The 8,096-nt window shown below is 41.4% G+C and overlaps 1 protein-coding gene across 2 annotated transcripts in view; it reads right to left on the reverse strand.

Moving 5' to 3' along the window:
* Window positions 1–6,507, reverse strand: part of ATP6V1C1 (ATPase, H+ transporting, lysosomal 42kDa, V1 subunit C1) — a 45,101-nt gene extending 38,594 nt beyond the window's left edge. For both annotated transcript variants that reach the window (XM_008576087.1, XM_008576088.1), the window contains exon 1: window positions 6,354–6,507. The gene's annotated coding sequence lies outside the window, so the exon portion shown is untranslated. The remainder of the gene's footprint in view (window positions 1–6,353) is intronic.
* Window positions 6,508–8,096: the final 1,589 nt, after the last annotated feature.

The following is an 8,096-nucleotide window of genomic DNA, read 5'->3' on the forward strand; positions in this document are numbered from 1 at the left end:
GAAACAAACAGTATTGTTAGTTCTGTAATACAAAAATGATTTTTGCTGTGTGGAGTTTAGAAATCTCAAACACATCAACGCACTTTTTGCAAGCTTTCAATGTCAACTTACAAACTTAAAAAAGAAGTCAATAGTAATATAGAATATAATGAAATGTGGGTAAACTCTCGCTTTGCTCAAGAAATGTACAATTTAAAAAGGATAGAATATAAAGGACTGTAAATGCCCTAAGTACAAATAACAGGTAGCTTTGTTACTACAGTGTAGAGCCGATTAATTTCCAAGACTTTTCCTCAAAAAGTTTTTCCTCTCTTGGTGACAGAAAGCTGAATAACTCACAAAATCATTTGCCCCAGTCCTGCTTCTTTCTTGTAAATAAAACTCAAATCTGTCGATCTTCACTGTCATCACTAATAGTGTCCTTATCAGAGTTTTTCTGCCTTATCCTCACAATCTTCCTGAAGTCTCTTTAAACATCTTGACCTCAGACCTTCACTTAGTTCTCTTTCCTACTTTGCATCTGCTCAGATAGTCCATTTGCACAAAACAACTTTTCTCTCCCCATTTAACAAACTCAAGCTACCCTTAACAAAATAATTTTCCCAACTAAGTCCATCCATGCACCAAACCCATTAATGTAATTCCAACTACCTCCCCCTCAACACAGAAAACCATTTAAACCCAAATAATTAACTGCAGTATGGGAGACATCTATTTTGTGTTTTGTCACATATTTCTTATTTGACTGTATATGTTTTCAATTTAGGATCATATTATTTACCTCACGAAATGTTTTGCATACTTAAGTCCCCAGATTTGTGTTAGGCTCTGAGAAGTAAAACAAAATGTAGTTCCTGTCCTCAAGGAACTTACAATCAGGGATGGGGTGACAGGTCTATGTAAGTAAGTAGGTCTATGTATGTATACGGAGGGGTCAGAGGGAGACTTCAAGCAGATAGAAAAAACCTCTGCCAAGACAGAAAAAATCTCAGCAGAATATAGTAGACACACAAGAGAAACCCTAGTCAAATTTTTAAACACTTCTGGGGCCGGCCTGTGGCTCACTCAGTAGAGTGCGGTGCTGGTAACACCAAGGCCACGGGTTCGGATCCCATATAGGGATGGCCGGTTAGCTCACTGGTTGAGCGTGGTGCTGACAACACCAAGTCAAGGGTTAAGATCCCTTTACCAGTCTTTTTTAAAAAAAAAAAAAAAAAAAAAAAAATTTTAAACACTTCTACCTTGTTTGGCTGCAATAAGTACACTGCTTTAAAAAAAAATGCAGTAACAATTATTTTTCAAAATGGAAGGAAGGAAAAGTGGGAGGAAAGGAGAAAAGACAGGTAAACCTAAGTCCAAAGTTCTGGCACTGTTTATTTACTCTATCTCCCACTTCTGGGAGTTCAAAGGCTGTGAACTATTTTCTTTCTTTTTTTTTTTTTTTTTTTTTAAAGATGACCGGTAAGGGGATCTTAACCCTTGACTTGGTGTTGTCAGCACCACGTTCAGCCAGTGAGCGAACCGGCCATCCCTATATGGGATCCGAACTCGGGGCCTTGGCGCTATCAGCACCGCACTCTCCCGAGTGAGCCACGGGCCAGCCCCGTGTGAACTATTTTCTTACCACAATTGATTTGAAAGTAAAATAAAAACAATAAAGCAATAACTATCACGACAACACAAAAGGTGGGGGCGATAGCCTGAACAGATCTGCTAGCACTACTTTTGTGAACGGAAGGTATGAGCCTTACAGGGGCAACCACAGAAAACAGTACAGCACTCCAGTAAGTACACTTAACTGATTTTAATGCTTTCAAGAAACCAATACTGGAGTCTCTCAAATGCAATCACATTTCATAGTAAATTAAATTTCACAATAAATTAAGCCTGGAAGGTGGTCTGCATGAAAACTGCCTTTTCAGTTCTTGAAAATACCAAGTTTACTATTTCAATGGCTTATTTCAACAAGCAAAAGAAGGCATACCTCAGATATCAGTGAAATATCACATTGCCTTCCAAATGTGCACATCAACTTCTAACAGATTTGATCAATATGAAACATTTACCACAATCCATTCATTTAAAAAAATTGCCCCATCCTACCCTAGAAATCATTAACACAATACAAATTAAAAGGATAACTGTTTCCTCTTTGAACACAAAAATTCTATCCTTTAAAACAGAAGCATCTTAACTGGGACTCTGGGAGGGACTTACTCATAACTTGTTTAAATGTTTCCAATAACTAAAGAGGGGATTTTACCTTCCAAGAAATATTTCCGTGATTCACATGTAATGAGATTTTAAAACCGTCAGAACATACACCTTCATTAAATAAATCTTAACTTTTGCATGTTTTGTTTTCAACTGAAACAATACTTACGAATGCTCTATAATCGTATTAAAGACTACCTGAATTTTGTACCATAAATATACTTAAATATGAAAGGCAATTTCATCTTTAATAGATATATTTTATAAGCAACCACCATCTTTTTAATTCCATAGTTGGTGAGAAGTTGCTTTTATGCAAAGCCTTACTTTCACACAGATGTCTATCATAAAAACTGAAAACATGTTTGGGATGGGTGGGAGGTAACAACACATAATACAATGCTGTAAATTTTCTAGTAATTTCTGGTAACACTGGCTAAACTGGCAGACATGGCCAATAGTGCACTGTAGTACACCTAATACTAAAAGTAATCATCAGAACCTTCCTGGCTCCCAGAGGCTCCCTCTCTGCACAGGAAACTCAGCGGTGACCAGGGAGCAAATAATTCCTTCCATGCCAGGGGATTCCCTCAATCTACACTCAAGGCTTCCAACATGTTACTTCCCTTTTCTTTGGGACTGGTAATTTATAAACCTGCTAGAAGCTGCTGATATTTCTAAAACAATGTATTGTAGCCTGAAATTCAAGTTAAAGACTTAAAATAAGTTAGTTTTCTCCAATTCATGACTCTATTAAGCTTGAGATTCCGTTTACAGGTAAAGACTACCCACTCACTGAATGTGCACTATGTGCTGTGCCCAGGGATGAGCACTTGGATATGCTAAGCAACTTTGTACATAATTCCTTCAAAGTAGATATTATCACCACCCCCACTTACAGATGAAGAAACAGTTAATGAAATTATTTGCCCAAGGTCAGAGTTAGTTACTACACTTCACTTGGACTAAGGGGAGCCTATTTTGAGTTATTTCTACAGTTTTCGCAACAGACCAGTTCCTCAAAGAAATATTAGAATAGTTTCTGCAGTTTTATACTGAAGGAGTTACATTAAAACATCAAAAACTGAATTTTAATTACTTGAATGCAATTATATGCTCATTTATTAAACTACTACTCTTAACCTCTGTATCCCAAACATCCATATTTGTCCAACAAAAAAATGATGGCACCACATGCATGTTTTGCAACCAAATGGTACCTGTTTCCTCCAGAAGTTTGGAAATGTATAGGAGTATTTTTGGGTTGTCCCAAAGTGGGGGTCACTAATCAGCATTTAGTGGATGGGGGCTAAACAAAGGATAGTCTTGTCCAAAATGCCCATAACACTCATGCAGAAACACTAAACCACAGGCTGGTTCAAAAAGAAAATCTTTCATGGTAAAGTTAATCCATCTGTTAATCAGCTTAATTTACAAACAACTTCTTATTCATCGGAAGTCTGCTTAAAATACCTTAGAAGACACATGAATTTCTTTCTATAAAACACCATTTTTGGGGCCGGCCCGGTGGCGCACTGCTATAGTGCGCCACTTGGGAAGCACGGTGGCGCTCCCGCCGAGGGTTCGGATCCCACATACAGACCGGCCGCTCACTGGCTGAGCAAGAGGCGGGAGCAACACCGAGGGTTGCGATCCCGTGGCCGGTCCCGGCCTGGTACGGGCGTGACACTGAGGGTTGCGATCCGTTGCCGGTCACGAAAAAAGACAAAAAAGGAAAAAAAAAAAATGCATTTTTGCATTTATCTGGCATTTTATTTTCAAATTCACACACACACACACACACCCCTCATTTTAGATATACTGTACAGCTAATGCTCCACATTTCACTCCCTGATGTAATCAAATCACCTCTCCTCTACTGACTACCTGGCTCATTTTTGAACTCAATATATGTATAGCACATTTGCACAGTGATATAATGTTGCAAGTAGATTTCCCACTGGAAAAGAATTTTGTTTCATTATCAAGAATATAGTTTGAAATTTCCAGTTCCAAGGATCAGTTGTCAATAGGAAATTTTAAACTGCCCTGGCTCACTGCCTGAGCTCTTTCCAAGGGCACTATGCTAATAGTTTCTACTATGTCTGAAAAACACTGATGAAATAGAAATCTAACATGAATTAATGTATAACTAAAATGATATAGAATTCCACATCCAAAAGGTGAAAAAGATGTATCTTGCAGATAGATGAGAATATGTACAAAAACAAAACTTAACTAGGAGGTACTTAGTCAAAACTGTAGTTACTCCTAAGCAGAATCATGTTCGAAAGATCATGTTCAAAAGAATCGTGTGTGTGCTTAGAGACTGGTGAACTACCAGGAGACCCTTTTGCAAAGGTTTATTTTGGCATTTCAATTTTGCTTTTTGGCCAATGGAATTATTTCACAAGTTGTGGAAATAATCACAGAATCAGATTTCTGAAGCCTCGAAATTTTTCAGTTTGTAAAATCTCATGTCAATGAGGCTCCTAAGGCTAATATACCAAAAACTAAAAATGAGTATTTCCTGCCCAGTTTTAAAAGCAGAATTACACTAACCACCTAGCTCTCAGCATTTAGTTAGATCCCAAGTATGGTTTCTTTAGATTTTATCTAGTCCCTGCAAGGTATACCAAGAGTAAAAGATCCGGGAGTTCTGAGACACAACCCTGAGGCTCAGTCTTCAGCACAATTTGAGACTTGTTCGTTGCCAAAGAACCGTGATTGACAACAACCTGAGCACTTTCAGTTCACCTGGCTGCTCATTATCTCCTCCAGCTGAACAGTAAATTGAATAGCTTTACCCAAGCTTATAGAGAACCAGTTTCAAAAGCATAGACCACCACTGCCAAATCCCTTGAAGCACTCCTACTAGAAAAAGTTTACCAGAAGTGCTGAATTAAAGATTAAAACACACTTCAAAAAAATCACCCTTCTCTCTAGATGTGATTGTGGTAAGTAATGTGTAGGTAATCAGCAGGAACAATACATACATCAGCAGTCAGAAAACCGTGGAAGTTATGCCAGACTTAGAAAAATCACTTCACCTTTCTAGTTCCAAGGGTCTGGATAGGTGACTATCTATTCAAGGAATATAGTATTTTCATCTACCACCTCGAAAGACCTGTGAGAACGAAATAAACATGAAGAGTAGTTGATTCCTCCCTGTGACTAACCACATTTCAGTAAAGACATTACAGGGCCGGCCCATGGCTCACTTGGGAGGGTGCGGTGCTGACAACACCAAGTCAAGGGTTAAGATCCCCTTACTGGTCATCTTTTAAAAAAAAAAAAAAAAAATGTGTTGTGTGACTTCTTCCCCCCAAAACTGACACAAACTCCTAAGGCTCAACTGTTTACATCCCACTTCTCCTCTCCCACAGGAGTGCTAAGTACTGAGCTCTCATTGAAATATTTGATTTTTCCTAACACACCAGATTTTTCCTCTAAAAAGAATATCAGCTTCCCCTTACTCCTGTTTCTTAGATGATTCAATTTGCCTTATGTGACTCCCCCCGCCCCCAAGTTCCCTTTCAGGGTTTTTTTGTTTTGTTTTTTGCCTACCCTTCCCCCATTCTAATAAAAAATGGTTTGAGTTCCCCGGATTTTTGTACTTCCCCCTGCCTAGCAGGACCCTGCGTCCTCTGTGAGGATCCGCTGCCTGCAGTGAGGGAATCCTGGGCCCTTTAAACTGCTATGCCCCTACTCACACACACAGCATACACCCAGTAAAGGCTCTTGAGCTAGCTGTGACCTCACACACACCACTCCAGATCCTCACCTGGGCCACTCTGTCACATTTCATCCCCCTCAAGCAGGCGGCGTGGATTCGCTGTGACCACCCCCCAAAAAGAAAAGTCCAGGACCTGCTGTGTCTCTCCTTCCTGACTCTGCCATTCAGTACCCTCTAGGGCCCTTTCTCTTTTTCTCTCCTTGCTCTTCCTTAGAGACGGAACCTAGGCCCAGGGTTGCAGTGAACCGGCGCCCAGTAAGCAAACACAGCCACCCGGTCAGCTCCAATTCCCACGCCACGGCCACGGCCCCCGCGCCTGCCCCCATCCCTCCCAGGCGGCGACCGCAGCGCACGCTTCGGCCAGGCCAGGACTCCCCATCCGGGACAGCCATCGCTCACTGACCCAGGAAGGTGTCAAACGAGGAAGTGGCAGCAGTAACAAGTATGCGGAGGCAGACAACCTGGCAGACGTTAACGGCTCAGCGCTCCATCCCTCCCCGACCTAAGCTCAGGCCTCACGGTCTCCTCGACCCAGCGCCCACGGAGCAAGTCACGTGCCAGCCAAGCAGTCAGCTGACCGTGGCGCGCGCCGCTCCGCCTACGTGCGCGCCACTGCGCAGCCGCAGCAGGGCCTCCGGAGAGGAGAGGGGCGGGGCGGAGACGCAGAGGAGACCTGGAGCGGGGTGGCAGCGGCAGTACCTGGGTGGGTGGGGTTGTCAACCTCTCCCAGGGTGGCGGGTGGCGTGTGGTCCGCCTCGTGTGGACGTCACCGCCATCGTCCCTAACGTTGTCCCACTACAGGTTTCTGCCGGTCAGAATTTGTCTGCAGCTCCCGACTCCGTCTTCTCCACTGAGAGTTTTCCTTGACAGCCCCGTTTTCTGAGTAGTATCTATAATATTTCACATCGGTTGATTCACATTTTCCTTGCAGTCCACTTCAGCTTAATTCCATAAATGTCCATGGAGCATGTACTGTGCACCAGGAGTTTGTGGTGCTAGTTTGTTTTTAAGGATTACCTACTGGAGTGAATCACTCCTTGCCACAAGAGTTCGTCATCTGGTTCAGGGTTATATGTGGCATGTGATAATCAAATAGTTGAAACCACTTTAGATAATGGGAAACCAGTGAAGGTCTCAGGACAGAGGCATGGACAGGGGAAAGCATATTTTGGGGTAAAAATAGGTAGCAAGCTGCTCTTCCAAACCCTGCATATTTCATTAGCTGGGGAATATAGGTGGTATTATAACTTAAAACATAGAGTTTGAGAAACGGCAATTTAGAGATTTTCTAATTTAATTATTTTAGATTTCCAGATGAGGAAAGTGAAGAACTAAAGGGCACAGAGCTGTTTAGCACGAGGGAATAGACACACCTGGTGTTAAATTCGGGCTTTCCTACTTACTAGCTGTGCGACCTTACACCTCTAAACTTCAGCTGCTTCATCTGCAAAATAGAGGTATTGTGAGGATTAAATGAGTGTGCATTTAGCACAGTGTCTGTCATTAGGTAACATCCAGTAAGTGGTCGCCATTATTACTATTATAGGACCTAGGTTTTCTAAGTTACCCCTATGCCTTTTCCTCTGTGTGTCCCTGCAGAAATTCACTGTGGAATTTCTTAGGGCCTCAGTATTAGGTTGGACAGAAAGTAACAATCAACCAAACTATTTCCAACCTGATGCTTTTCACCTTTTTGGGTGAAGTTCAGACAATTCCAATAATTAATTCCATAACACAGCTTTAGAAACTTGTCAGGAATTTCAGAAGCTTTATCTGACATCACAGAATGAGCCAAAAGGCAAATTTATGTTAGATCTGTGCTGTCTGATAAAACTTTCTGCGATGATAGAAATGTTATTCTGTGCTGTGCATACAGTACCCAGTAGCCCCATGGGGCTATTGAGCACTTGAAATGAGGCTAGTGTGACTTAGGAACTGAATTTTAAAATTTATTTCACTTTAATTAAAATTTAACACCAACAGTCACATGTGGCTGGTGGCTATTACATTGGATGGCATTGACATTGATAAGCACCAAACTCCAAATGAGCACATATTCTCCTTTAAATACGGATTCAATAACTCCATCGTATAACTTCTTATAATGTATGCTATACGAAGTTATTACGCACTCTCATCTGTCATC

This window comes from Galeopterus variegatus, unplaced genomic scaffold (genome assembly GCF_000696425.1).
Source record: "Galeopterus variegatus unplaced genomic scaffold, G_variegatus-3.0.2 Scaffold1285, whole genome shotgun sequence".
Taxonomy (NCBI): Eukaryota; Metazoa; Chordata; class Mammalia; order Dermoptera; family Cynocephalidae; genus Galeopterus; species Galeopterus variegatus.